This window comes from Marmota flaviventris, chromosome 6 (genome assembly GCF_047511675.1).
Source record: "Marmota flaviventris isolate mMarFla1 chromosome 6, mMarFla1.hap1, whole genome shotgun sequence".
In the NCBI taxonomy this organism is placed as follows: Eukaryota; Metazoa; Chordata; class Mammalia; order Rodentia; family Sciuridae; genus Marmota; species Marmota flaviventris.
This window is the reverse complement of record NC_092503.1, coordinates 116480195-116493376: the sequence shown is the minus strand read 5'-3', so window position 1 is coordinate 116493376 and position 13182 is coordinate 116480195. Positions and strand designations below refer to the sequence as shown.

At 51.8% G+C, this 13182-nt stretch overlaps 1 long non-coding RNA gene across 1 annotated transcript; it reads right to left on the bottom strand.

The window, feature by feature from the left end:
• Positions 1–10013: 10013 nt before the first annotated feature.
• LOC139706039 (uncharacterized) lies at positions 10014–12531 on the bottom strand. Its single transcript, XR_011707743.1, has 3 exons — positions 12429–12531; positions 10882–11037; positions 10014–10114 (listed from the first exon to the last, which is right to left on the bottom strand). It is a non-coding gene; the product is annotated as an uncharacterized lncRNA (long non-coding RNA).
• Positions 12532–13182: the final 651 nt, after the last annotated feature.

Below are 13182 nucleotides of genomic sequence, written 5' to 3'. Positions count from 1 at the left end.
CCCGGGTTTGATTCTCAGCACCACATACAAACAAAGATGTTGTGTCCGCCAAAAACTAAAAAAAAAATGAATAAATAAATATTAAAATTCTCTCTCTCTCTCTTTAAAAAAAAAAAAAAAAAAAAAGATATCCCTCTTTTTTTTTTTTTTTTTTTAATATTTTGTTTTAGTCGTAGTTGGGCACGATACCTTTATTTTATTTTTATGTGGTGCTGAGGATCAAACCCAGCACCTGCATGTGCTAGGCGAGCGCTCTACCACTGAGCCCCAGCCCCAGCCCAATATCTCCTCTTATATTGAACTGGCAAAGATTTTTAATAGATAAACACACAGATGTGGAGAAATGAAATTTCTCAATCACCGCTGGTGGGAGTCTAAATGAATACAACTTTCTACAGGGAACTTGGTAATGCCTATGAACACTTTAAAATGTACTTACTGCTGGGTGTGGTGGTGCATGCCCGTAATCCCAGCAACTCACTAGGCCAAGGCAGGAGGATCCCAAGTTCAAGGGCAGCCTCAGCAACTTAGTGAGGCCCTAAGCAACTTAACAAGATCCTGTCTCAAATTTTTTTTAAATTTAAAGGACTAGAGATGTGGCTCAGTAGTAAAATGCTCCTGGTTTCAATTCCTGGTACTAAAAAAAAAAAGAAAGAAAAAAAATGCATGGGAGTACACACCTGTTATCCCAGTACTAGAGATGATGAGTTAGGACAATTGCAAGTTTGAGGCCACCTGACAATTTAGCAAGATCCTGTCTAAAAAAAAATAAAAAGGGCTGGGGATGTGACTCACTGATAGAGCACCTCTGAATTCAATTCCGAGTAACACACACACAAACACACACACACACACACACACACACACACACAGTACTCAGCAATATTTTTTTTTAGTGGAAGCAAAATATTGGAAATGACCTATGGCAGATTGTACTTTCTAAAGATGGAAACATCAAAGTATTCCATTTCCCATGCTCTTTTCTTATTTTTTATTTTTATTTTTGGTCCTGGGGCTTGAACTCAGGGGCACTTTACCACTGAGCCACATCCCCAGCCCTTTTTAATTTATATTTTTATTTAGAGACAGGGTCTCACTGAGTTGCTCAGGGCCTTGCTAAGTTGCTGAGGCTGGCTTTGAACTCACAATCCTCCTGCCTCAGCCCCCCAGGTTGCTGGGATTACGGGAGTGTGCCACTGCGCCCCTCTCCCCATGCTCTTCTTACAAGGTGATGTTGGCACCTCCCCTGAGAGGTGGGGTCTATTTCCTCTCCTTGAACCTGAACAGAGTTCTGTAGTTGCCACAGTCCACAGAATACAGTGGAAGCCGAGGTGACAAACATATTGCTAGGTTATGAAAGGCAGGGCCTCTGGGACAGCTTGCACTGGGGAAAGCCAGCCACCACCTCCTGGGGACACCCGGGCAGCTCTGTGGGAAGGATCCCATGTAGAGCAGAGCTGAGGCCCCAGCCTGCAGCCAGCACCCACTTTCTAATCACCTTAGAAAAGGACCCTCTGGTCCCAGGTGAGCCTTCAGATGACAGCAGCCTCTGACTGCACCTGGCTGCTGCCACGTAAAAGCCCACCAGGGACAAGTGTTTAGCTGGGTCCTTCTCAGATTTATGACCAGCAGAAACCATAAGAGGAAATAAGTTCCTGTTGTTTTGCTTTACTAAGTTTTGGGGTAATTTGTTACCCAGCCATCTATGACTAATACACAACTTACATGTTCATCAACTGGGGACAAGGTAGATATATTATGGTACATGCATAGAATGAAATTCTGTGCACTACTGACTTGGAAAACTCTTCAGAATAATTTGTTAAGTGAAAAATACAAAGAACAGAATAGTATAAAAGATACTATCATTCATAGAAGAAAGTTCGAGATGCGGGTGTATGACAGTGTTAAAGCATGCTTATCATCTCAGTGACTTGGGAAGCTGAGGCAGGAATTTGAAAGTTCAAGGCCAGTCTCAGCAATTTAGCAAGACTCAGTTTCAAAATAAAAAATAGAGCACTCCTGTAATCCCAGGGGCTCAGGAGGCAGAGGCAGGAGGTTCTCGAGTTCAAAGCCAGCCTCAGCAAAAGCAAGGCGCTAAGCAACTCAGTGAGACTCTGTCTCTAAGTAAAATACAAAATAGGGCTGGGGATGTGGCTCAGTGGCCAAGTGCCCCTGAGTTCAATCCCTGATCCCAAACAAGTAAATAAAATAAAACATAAAATGCGATGGGGATACGGTTCAGTGTAGAACATCCCTGAGCTCAGTCTCACCACAGAAACAAAACAAAATGTAAAGTTCAAGTGCATTAAATAATGTTTTCTCTTCAACTCAGAAATTTCACTTCTAGGAATTTATCATTAGTAAATAATCATAGCAAAGATTTAAATAAAAGGAAACTAAGTATTCAACCGTAGAAGTGTTGACCCTCCCAGGGCCCTCTCCTCCTCTGCCCAGCTAGAAATAGCTCCAGAGAAAATGATTTCATGCCCTGTGAAGTGATCTAGATAGAGTAATGGATAAGAAGTTATGAAATGGCACTAGGTAATCTTATCTTTCACGTCCATAGTTATATAAATGGAGATTAAGATGTGGATGAAGACACAGAAAAAGCTAAAGATAGAGCTAGAAAACCAAATGTTAACTGATGATCTCGGGGAGGTTCCCCGATCATCCTTGATTTCCTTTTCTTCTTTTCAAGCCATCTCTTTTCAACAACAAACATGCTACTTTGTAAAAGTGCAAGCACTAAAAGTTTGTCTTTAAGAATTCACTAAGGTGCAGCCAAGGTGGCAAGCACCTGTAATCCAGTGGCCCTGTCTCAAAATAAACACAAAATAAGGGCTGGGGATGGGGCTTAGTGGTTGAGTGCCCCTGGCTTCAATCCCTGGTATAAAGGATTGAAAAGGGATCTGGGATGTAGTTCAGTGGCCGAGCACTCCTCCAACATGCTCCAGGCCCCGAATTCAATCCTCAGTACTGCCGAAAGAAAAAAGTAAAAAGTCTTTTTAAAAGTAAAATAAAAGGGTTAGGGATGTAGCGCAGAGGTAGAGAACCTGTGAGTTCAATCCCTAGTTAAAAAAAAAAAAAAGAAAAAGAAAAAAGAAAGAAAGAAAGAAAGAGCCAGGGACACAGACTCACACACTCAGACACACTCCCTGGGTCCCTATGTAAGGACACAGGGAGGAGAAGATGGCATCTACAAGCCAAGGAGAGAGACCTCAGAAGAACCCCACCTGTGACACCTTGATCTCAGGCTTGCAGCCTTCAGAACCACGGGAAAACATTTCTGTTGTTCAATCCGCCATCTAGGGGCCCTTGTGTGGCTGCCCAACCGCACTAAGATGCTGAGCTTCTTGGGGACACTTTTACCTACACTTTACATAAGATCAATAAAATGCCCATTGTCCAGAGCAAAGAATAGTGCCTTCTGGTGATGACATGGAGGGGTGACGCTGGTGGCGATAGTGGGGGACCTTGGGCACCTCCCTGCAGGCTGCAGCTTCCTACCTCTGGCCCTCCCAGCAGGCACAGCCTGGAGCACCAACAGCCTGGAGCACCCAGGGCGGCTCCTGATATGGCCCCCAGCTCCCCATGTGGACCTGCAGCCTGGCCTGAGGCCCTGGCCCGCCCTGTCTCCCGGTTCTCTCCATCCCCAGAGATTTGGGTACCAACAATTGCACCTGGAAGACGGCTGCTGGTGTGTCCAAGAGACTGTAAGGCCCTGAGCTTCTAGATGCTCAGGTCACAGGCTTCAAGGTGTCAATTATATTAAAGTGAACCTGTTGCCGAATGCTTGGTCCTTGTCCCCCTTGCCAATCCAATAACAAGGACATTATTTTGAGAAAAAGAAGTTTTATTGCTTTGTTAGTAAAGGAGAAACACAGGGGACTCCTGTCCCAGAGGCTGTGATTCTGCCCATCAGCAGGAACAGGGGGCTTTTAAAGAGGTGATTCAGAGGCTACATTCCGTGTGTTCTCTGTCCAGAGTTGGAATTCACTAGTTAATTTGGGAGACAGTCATTTCTGAGATCTGGTGCTGTCCCCAAAGTTTGAGTTACCTGTCCCTGTGGTGGGTGTGTGCTCAAGGACAGATAACTCTGCCTAGGATGGGGAAGAAAGGTAATCCTGTTCCCCTGAGATGAGGGAGGGGGAGAGATTAGGGAGGAGCAGGGAGAGAGGAGGAGAAAGAAACACGCCCATTTTAAAAATCAGTTGGGGTGGTACAGGAGCAAGCCATGTTCAGAGCATAGAGTGGACACTGGTACACAGCGTATCACGTTCAGTTTACACGACTGTAGGAGCTGGGTTGCAATTGCCTGGTTAACATTTGGTGGGCATTTAATAATTTCATTCTGACTATATACTTTTCTAGTTTGGGAGGTATTTATGGCTGTCTATGGCTTGGGGCCATGTGACCCACAGAGACGTTCCCAGGATCCCTTCCAAGGAGGTCCCAGCACAAACTATACTCCTGGCCCAAGGGGAGCCTCCAAAGTACCCAGGGTCCAGGGCAAGGCCCCACCTCCTTCGGCCGATGCAGGTGGCAGGGACAGCTCTTTCCTCTGTAAACTCCATCCTTGGTTGACTTTTACCTCTTGCTTCTTGTCCACAGGACCAGAAAAACCAAGGGCTAGAAGGCTCACTAGCCATTGCCAAATCCAAACCTTCTCCCCATTGCCCAGCTGAGAAAACCAAGGCCTAGAGAAGGCAGGGTGACCTTCAAGAGCACCCTTGCATTTCTCGTGGAATTTGAACATGAACTCTGCCCTGGGCTGAGCTCCTTTGATTGCTCAGGTAGAACCCCAGGGCGGGGTGTCTCTCCACCCTTCCCTGATCCCTGAGACTCCCAGGTTCATGGTCATCCCAGTCAGCCTGCTGTCTCTCTCTCAGCAGCACTTTGCTGAGGCCAGAGGAAAGGCCATGGCTCTGCTCCAGGTGCAGAGAGAATCTTGGGCTGCCAGAAAAAATACAGGTTACCAGTTAAATTTGAATTTCCAATAGACAACAAATAACTTTTTTTTTTTTTTTTAATTTTTGAGACAAGTTTTCAGTAAGTCACAAGGCCAGCCTTTAACTTGAGATCCTCCTGTTGAAGCCTCCCCAGTAGCTGGGAGTTCAGGCGTGTGCCATGCCACCACACCTGGCTAACAGATAAACTTGAAGCTTCCAGATGTTCCAAGTGGAGTTGTTCGTCTGAAATTCAAAATCAGCCGGACTTCCTGTATTTTTATTTACTCAAACCGGCCACCCTGTAAGGGTCCCCCCTTTGGTTGGGCCAGCCCCTCCCCGCTGCAGCTGTGAGTTTTCTTACCCCCTCAGCAGCGTGAGTCACCCAGCTGTGGACCTTCAGGCAAATGTTTTTGAACTGAACAGCATCATGGTTTGGGGGAATCCCCCACTGTCCCCAAAACATGTGTTAGCATAGCAGAAGCCCTAAAATAATGTTGTGGGAGAAAAATAGAAAAGGTGACGAGAATTCAAAATGCCCTGGGGAGGGCTGGGGCTGCCTGAGTGGGACGAGGACAGCCATGACCGGAGCCCGGCTCTTCTCCACAGCTGGCTTCGCGCACCGTGGGAAAGCGAGGACCAGACCTTCCCAGGCACCTCCTGTGAAGGTCCAATATTCTCCCACTTTTCTGCGAAGAGGTCTCCTAGGAAGGAGACTTGACTTGAGGTGGCTTGACTTGAAGGATACTGATTGTATCTTCCCCCTTGGGATCATCGTGAGGATCAGAGGAGGAAATTCATGCAAAGTGCTTGGCACGGAACATGGCACACAGTGAGCGCCCACAATCAATGGTGGCTATTGTTCTGAGCACGGAAGGTCATTACCCCCAAGCAAGTGGGTTTTTTTTTTTTTTCTTTTTTTCCTGTGCTGGAGATGGAACCCAGGGGTGCTCTACCCTTGAGCTACATCCCCAGTCTTTTTTATTTTATTTTTTTTATTTTGAGACAGGGTCTCACTAAGGTGCCCAGGCTGACCTTAAACTTGAACTCTTCTGCCTTAGCTTCCCTGGGATTCCAGGTGTGCGCCACCATGATGGCAGGAAGAGCGCTTTCCACGCGGGATGCCCCTGACGGAGGGCAGGCCACACTTCCTGCACGTGTGCGCGTGTGTTGGTGGCGTAAGGGGGCAGAGAAAGGGAGGCCGGATGGGGCCTCCAGAGCTGCGGGTCTTTTGTTTCCTTGCCTGGAATGTCCACCGTGGGCCCTGGCGAATGAGCTGCGGCTGACCCTGGGTGGGAAAGCCCCTGCAGCTGAACTTCTCCTTGAAGCCTGGGCTCTGCCCCAGCCCTGGGTTGGGACACCTTGGCTTCTTAGAACGAAACGGAAAGCCCTCCGGAGAAACTCCACCACTTCCCCTTCCTCGCTAAGAGGAACTTGGAGTTGCCCTGACAGGAAAGTCTTGGTGGGTCTTCTCGGAAGCCGCCACCACTGAGCCACTGAGGAAAACCGCAAGTGGAGGACCAGGCTAGAGGCCAGGCAGGGGGAGGATCAGCCATTGCCAAAGCCTTCACCTCAGCCGCAGGCAGAACGGGGAAGCAGTCAACTCCTCTTCAGAGGGGCTTCGTGCTGCCCCCCCTGGCCCTGTGCTGCCCAAGGTCCCTTCCTAGTACCCACCAGCCAGGATGGTCCTGTGTTCAGCGTCAGGGACTCCCCAGCTCTATCTCCCACCCATCAAAGTGCCTAGCTCCCACCCCTCGGAGAGGTACTGACTCTCCTTGGAGGGACCGAGTGGGAGCTGTGCTGGGGTAGGTCACACCCTGGAGCTGCCTCGGACACCCTCGTGAACTGAAAACAGGGCATCAGCTGGGCACATGGGGATGCCTGACTTGGCAGGGAGGGCTGCAGGGACGGCTGTCCACTCTGGTCACTGCTAGACTGGAAACAGGCCTGTCTCTAGGGTTTGGGGCGCCTCACCAAGGACATATCCAAGGACAGCTGCTGTAGCCAGGAGGAACAGGTCACAGGGACACATCACATCCAAGGCCCAGCACCCCAAGGGACTGACAGACCCTTGGATCCTGAGTCCTAAGCTTTGGTACAAATGAGTCGGGATAGTGTCACACCAGAATCTGGCCACCACCTGTGGGGACAGAGTCCAGACTCTGAAGCTTGTGCAGGACCCTTTGCAGGAGCTGGGGTCTCCCTCCCAGCTCTCCCTGCAGGCTTGGCTCTGGCTGGCCCTTGCCCCTTGCCCCAGCCATCTCCTGATCAGTCTGAGACCAGGATTCCCTGGGGAAGGATTCCCTGCTCCAACCCCGGTCTGGATGGGTAGGGGTGCCTCCGTGACCTCATGGGGTACATCCCTCTCAGGACCCTAATCCATTTCACCTTGTGATTACCGAGTCTCATGACCGTCACCCTGCCTGGAGGCTCCCTGGTGACAGCTGTGTAGGCTTGGCATATCTCAAAGAACATTTGATAAGGGAACAAATGAATAAATGAGAGAATTTGGTGCTACCAAGTCTTGTGGCTGAGGGCCACACGTGTCCACAGGCTCAGACATCCACGTGTGGACAAGTACGCCCGCGTGCAGCGGGAGGAGACACGTGCCGCCGCCTGCCATGGTGATCCTGAGATGTGCCTCGGTAGGTCCGTGCATTTGTCCCCCGGCGTCACCAATGACGCTTTCTGGCCAGCAGGTGGCGCTGCGCCCCGCCTCTGCGGTGCTCGTCCACCCACACCACCGCCGGCTACCAGGACTGCAGAGGCCTCTGCAGGCTCACGCAGCCCACCTCCCTCATCCCACAGGGAACCTGGGCTGCCTGGGTCTCCTGGGGAGTCAGTCTGTTTTTCCCCAACCTTGCAGACAGGGCTCCGGCGCGGCCGTGCCCCAACTCCAGTTCAAGCCCTGCCTGTGCAGTCTGCGCTAGCCCTGAGCCGGACCCAGCAGGGCAGCCGGCCGATGCAGCTGCAGAGCAGAGGTTAAAGGCATGGGTTCCAAGCGGGTTGTCATCCCAGTGACATCGGGAAACTGAGGCAAGAAGGATCACAAGTTCGAGACCAGCCTGGGCCACTAAGAGAACTACTGTACCAAAATAAAGGGGCTGGGGATGCCGCTCAGGGTGGAGCACTTGCCTAGTAGGTGTGAAGCCCTGAGTTTGACCCCCAATATCACAGGCAGACAGTCGCCGGCCCCACCTCCAGAGACCCAGACCCCCTCGGCCTGGGGCGGGACCTGGGAAGGTGTTGCTCCTGCTGCTCCTCCAGGGGACCACTTTGGGAATCAGGATTTTTATAATCAAGTCAGGGGAGACACTCCATTCACGAGCAGGGCCTCCCACGAGGACAGAATGGAGGCCGAGGAGATGGGGGGACACTCCAAGGCTGCAGGGGTCTGGAGAGAGCCCATGCTCGGCCTAGGCGGCAGGAAGGGGAGAAGGAGGGCCACGTGGAGCTCGCTCTGTCCTGCAGCAACTGTTCCCGCCCCGCCCCGCCGGGCGCCTGCAGTCCTGGGGGGGGGGGGGGACCAGGGCGCGGGCCGGCGGGGACTGCCTCAGTCCACGTGGCCGCAGCTTTCCCTGGAAGAGATGGGCTGGTCGGTTCTCGTTCCTGCCTGGCCTCGGCAGCGCCTCCGCTTCTGGGAACTCACATTTCCTCTCTTTCCTTTTTTAAAACGAGATTTTAATCACACTGTCAGAAAGGTAACTCGAGGCCATCTTAGAACATCAATACAATGCAGAAAAGTGTAAAAAAGAAAATGATAGTGATCCAAGATCCGGAGAAAATCGTGGTTAGTTTTTTTCTGGGCTGGGAGTGCAGCTCTGGTAGAACCTTTGCCCGGCATGCTGGACACCAGGGCTTTGATCCCTGGCAATGAAAAAAAGGGGGGAGAGTTTAGTGTATTTCTTTTCTGTATATGTGTCTGCCTCTGCAAAATATTGCATCCACTTGACATTGTAGCATAAGTCTTGTCCTTTGACATTAAAACTCTTGGGAGAGCTGGGTTCTGTGTGCGTACCTATAATCCCTGCTACTTGGGAGGCTGTGGCAGGGGAATTTTGAGTTCAAGGTCAGCCTCAGCAATTTGGCAAGACTCTGTCTCAAGGGGCTGGGGGTGTAGCTCAGTGGTAGAGCACTTGTTTAGCAGGTACAAGGCTCTGGGTTCAATCCTCAGCTCTGCAATAATAATAATAATAATTCGGCCACAAAATTCAAAGTAAGAAGGGTTGGGATGTAGCTCAGTGGTACAGCACCCCTGGGTTCAATCCCCAGCACCAGAAACAAAACCCAAAAAACCCTCTTAAGAAACATGAATCTGGGGCTCGGATTGTGGCTCAGTGGTAGAGCGCTCGCCTACCATGCATGAGGCATTGGGTTCTATCCTCAGCTCCACGTAAATGTAAAATAAAGATATTGTGTCCACTTAAAACTAAAAGATAAATATTAAAAAAAAAAAAAAAAGGAAAGAAAGAAAGAAACATGAAACCTGAGGTTGGGCACAGTAGTGCACACCTGTAATCCCAGCAGCTGAGCTGCGACAAGAGGATCACAAGTTCAAAGCCAGCCTCAGCAAAAGTGAGGTCCTAAGCAACTCAGTGAGACCCTGTCACTGAATAAAATACAAAGTAGGTCTGGGCATGTGGCTCAGTGGTTGAGTGCCCCTGAGTTCAATCCCCAGTACCCTCCCCCATGCCCGCCCACACACAAAACCTGAATCTGTCAAGTGCAAGGTTCAAGGATGGGTCCACTTGGTTCAAACAGGTCCTAGCTGTTGGACCGCAGGCTGTTTATTTATTTATTTAGCTCTTCTCAATAACTCTGCAGTGAAGGCAGGAGGCCGGGTGCTTCCTTCATTTCTGATGGCTTGCTCAGGAGAACTTTCTAGAAGGGGACTCACTGGTCAAAGGGCATTAACACTTTCCAAAAAGGCTGCACTGGTAGATGGTACCAGCCAGGGTGGGAGTGTGGTGGCAGTCTGCTGGGCCCAACTCACATCAAACCTGGGCAGAGTCGACCTCCTCTTCTTGGAGCCCAGATTGTCTTGACCCCTCACCCTCCCCTACCCCACGGTCAGCCTGGGACTACCTTCAAAATACCTCCTGCTGGATGCCAGGGGCACGGCTGTAATCTCAGTTTGAGGCCAACGTGGGCAAGTTAGCAGGACCCTGTGTAAAAATAAAAATTAAAAAGTGGGGGTGGGGGGCCTAGGGATGCAGGTCAGCGGCAGAGCACCCCTGGCTCCCATTCCCAGTGCTCCAGAATACATCCTCCATGAAGCTCTCCTTCCCTGGCCACCACGACCACCGACCACCGATAGCTCATTGCCTCTCCCAGACCCCTGCCCCCTTAAAGCCTCCACAGCACCAGAGTGACTGTTTTACTACACTTGATCCTAGCCAGAGGCCAAGAAGCGATCAAAGCAATTCTTTTAAAACCTAGCTCAAGGGCTGGGGTGTAGCTCAGTGGCAGAGCATTTGCCTAACGTGTGCAAGGCCCTGGGTTCCATCTCTGGCACTACTGAGGGGAAAAAAAGGGGGGGGGGGACCCAAGGTCAGCTCAGATCAATTCTCAGCTCAAAAATCTTCCAGCCTTTCCCATCCCACTTGGAGTGAGGGGTGGGGTAAAGACCTTACCTTGAACTACAAGCCTCTAGGATCTGTGCCTCCCCACTCCCATTGCCTCCTTCCTACCAGTCTAACTCACCGCCACTGCTCTTCCCCACTAGATTCCCTTCTTCCCTCAAAGCACCTCCAAGCACATTCCTGCCACAGGGCCTTTGCACATGTTGCCCCCACCCCCACCTTTGTTTCCTCAGACATTTACAGGGCTCTTCTGTTTGAAAGTTATACATAACCACAAGCAAATATTTTGGAAAGGCCCTCCTTAAGCACCCCCTCTAAAATAGCACCCTGACTCCTGTTTGTTCTCTTACCTCAGTGGTGTTTCTGCAGAACACTGCTCCCTGATTGGATTACTATCTGCCTTCCCCAGGAGAAGAAAGCCTCCGTGAGGGCAGCAGTCTGTGTTGTTGGCTTCTGGATCCCAGCACCTGGTAGACTGCAGGTTCACAGTAGGTGCTCAGGGAACACTGCAGAAGGGATAGCTGAATGAATGGTGCCTGTTGTGACTCCCCTCCAGACGCTGCCTGATACCTCTAGGTCCCCAGCTGGTAGGCTGTGCCTGGCATGGGGTAAGCACCGTGTAACGTCTGCCGTACAGATGAAGAGAGCAAGGAACTCAAGGCGGGCGCAAGAGACCACAGCCCAGGGTGGAGATTCAGAGGCACCCCTGCCACTCGCCATCAAGTGACCTAGGACACGTCACTCACCGCTTTAAGCCTTTATCATCTATAAAATGGGTGTGACGATATCTGTGCTGTGGGCATCACTGCGCCTGGCCAGTGAGGATTCGATGCCAAACATAGGCCAGAGGAGCCTTGCCCACGTCCAGCCCCTCCATGAGGCTGCAGGGACCTCAGTCTTGCCGGGGCGACACTCCTTCCTTGACCCCAGAGAGCCCCATAGAGAAAAGCCTGTGTGCCCAGGGCCTGCTGGTGTTTCCATGCCGGTCCCCTCCTGGGATGACAGCAGCCCTTGACACTGAGCTATGGCTGACCGTCTTTGCTATAGACACAAACAACTCCAACTTTAGTCTTGGGCTGTTTGGTTCTGGGGAGGGAGGGCCTCAAGTGCCCCACCTGAGGGGGCGGGAGACACTCTGCATTGGCCAAGGTCACCAGGGGACTGGGACCTGGCCAGCCTCTTCCCGGGCATCTGCTGCTTGCCCTCGCCACATGCCCTGGGCTGCGGGGTGAGGTCTGGGGACCCACCTGCGTTCCTTGCTCTGTGTGTCCATGATCTCATCTCAGCCCTGCAGCCACCCACAGAGCAGGAGACTCTGCCGCGTGCTGCAGATGAGGGTAAGAGGCCCTGCCCCGGCATGGTCTGCTGGCCTGGGCTTGGGCAGGCGCCCTCATGGGCCCTGGGCTCCAACCAGGCAGGAGTACCGTGGTGGTGGAGGTCACCCCACCATTGATCCTATCCCTACACTTAATGAACTGACTGATGGACCCTCCTGCAGGCCGCTGGTCCTTGGAGGGTCCTAGCGCTGGCCAGACTCAGCTGTCTTCCCTCTGTCGTCCCAGGGACTCAGAGAGGGCTAGTTGACAAACAGGCCCTGGCAAGGAGGGGCGTGGGCCGAGTGAGCGAAACTCCTTTTAGGAAGATCTCAGGGCCAAGGTTGAGAAACCAGAGTCCTGCCAAGGCCTGGGGGCGTGGAGAGCCCAGGTGAACCACTCAGTCCTCAGGAATGGGTGGGTCTCCAGAGGAGGAGGACACTTCCTCCACCCAGCCCAGGGTCCTGCTCAATCCTTACTGAGGAGTTTCCTGGCGACAGGCAGTGACCTGTCGGCTGCCTGTGTGGGAAGCCGCTTGGCGTGGCTCTCACCGTCTCATTAGCGGTGATTCACCCAGGACTCACCTGGCTGTCGGAGACCTGTCCCACTGTGCTGGAACCAGCTGGGTAGGCACGCTTGGAGGGCTGGGACCTCGATCCTCTTGCTCTCCCTCCTCCATGGTGCCCAGGGCAGGGCTGGCCAAGAGCACAGTCAGAACTCAGAATTCTTTCACTCAACCAACAAGTATTTATTGCACACCTACTCGATGCCAGCCATTGTGAGGGGTGCTGGGGATACAGAGTGAGCCAGGCAGACCCAAATCCTGCTCTCCTGGGACCCACATTCTTGTGGGGAAAGTCAGTTACACTTGACCACTGAGCCACATCCCCAGCCCTGTTTTGTATTTTATTTAGAGACAGGGTCTCACTGAGTTGCTCAGCGCCTTGCTTTTGCTGAGGCTGGCTTTGAACTCAGAGATCCTCCTGTCTCAGCCTCCCAAGGCACTGGGATTAAGGGGTGTGCCACCGCACCCGGCTTTTTTTTTTTTTAACTGGGGATTGAATCTGCGGGAGCTATACCATGGAGCCACATCCCAGCCCTTTTTATTTTTTATTTTTGAGACAGGGTCTCACTACATTGCTAAGGGCTTCACCTAAATTGCTGAGGCTGGCCTTGAACTTTTGATCCTCCTGCCTCAGCCCCCTGGGGTAACGGGCATGCGCCACGGCGCAGTGTCCGAGAAACTCTTGAAGAGGGTGGGCGCTGTGCAGGCAAACACCTCCCTGTGGGGAGGACGCTTCAGGAGCAGTGCGGAGACCCTGTCTGAGCTGAAGCAAG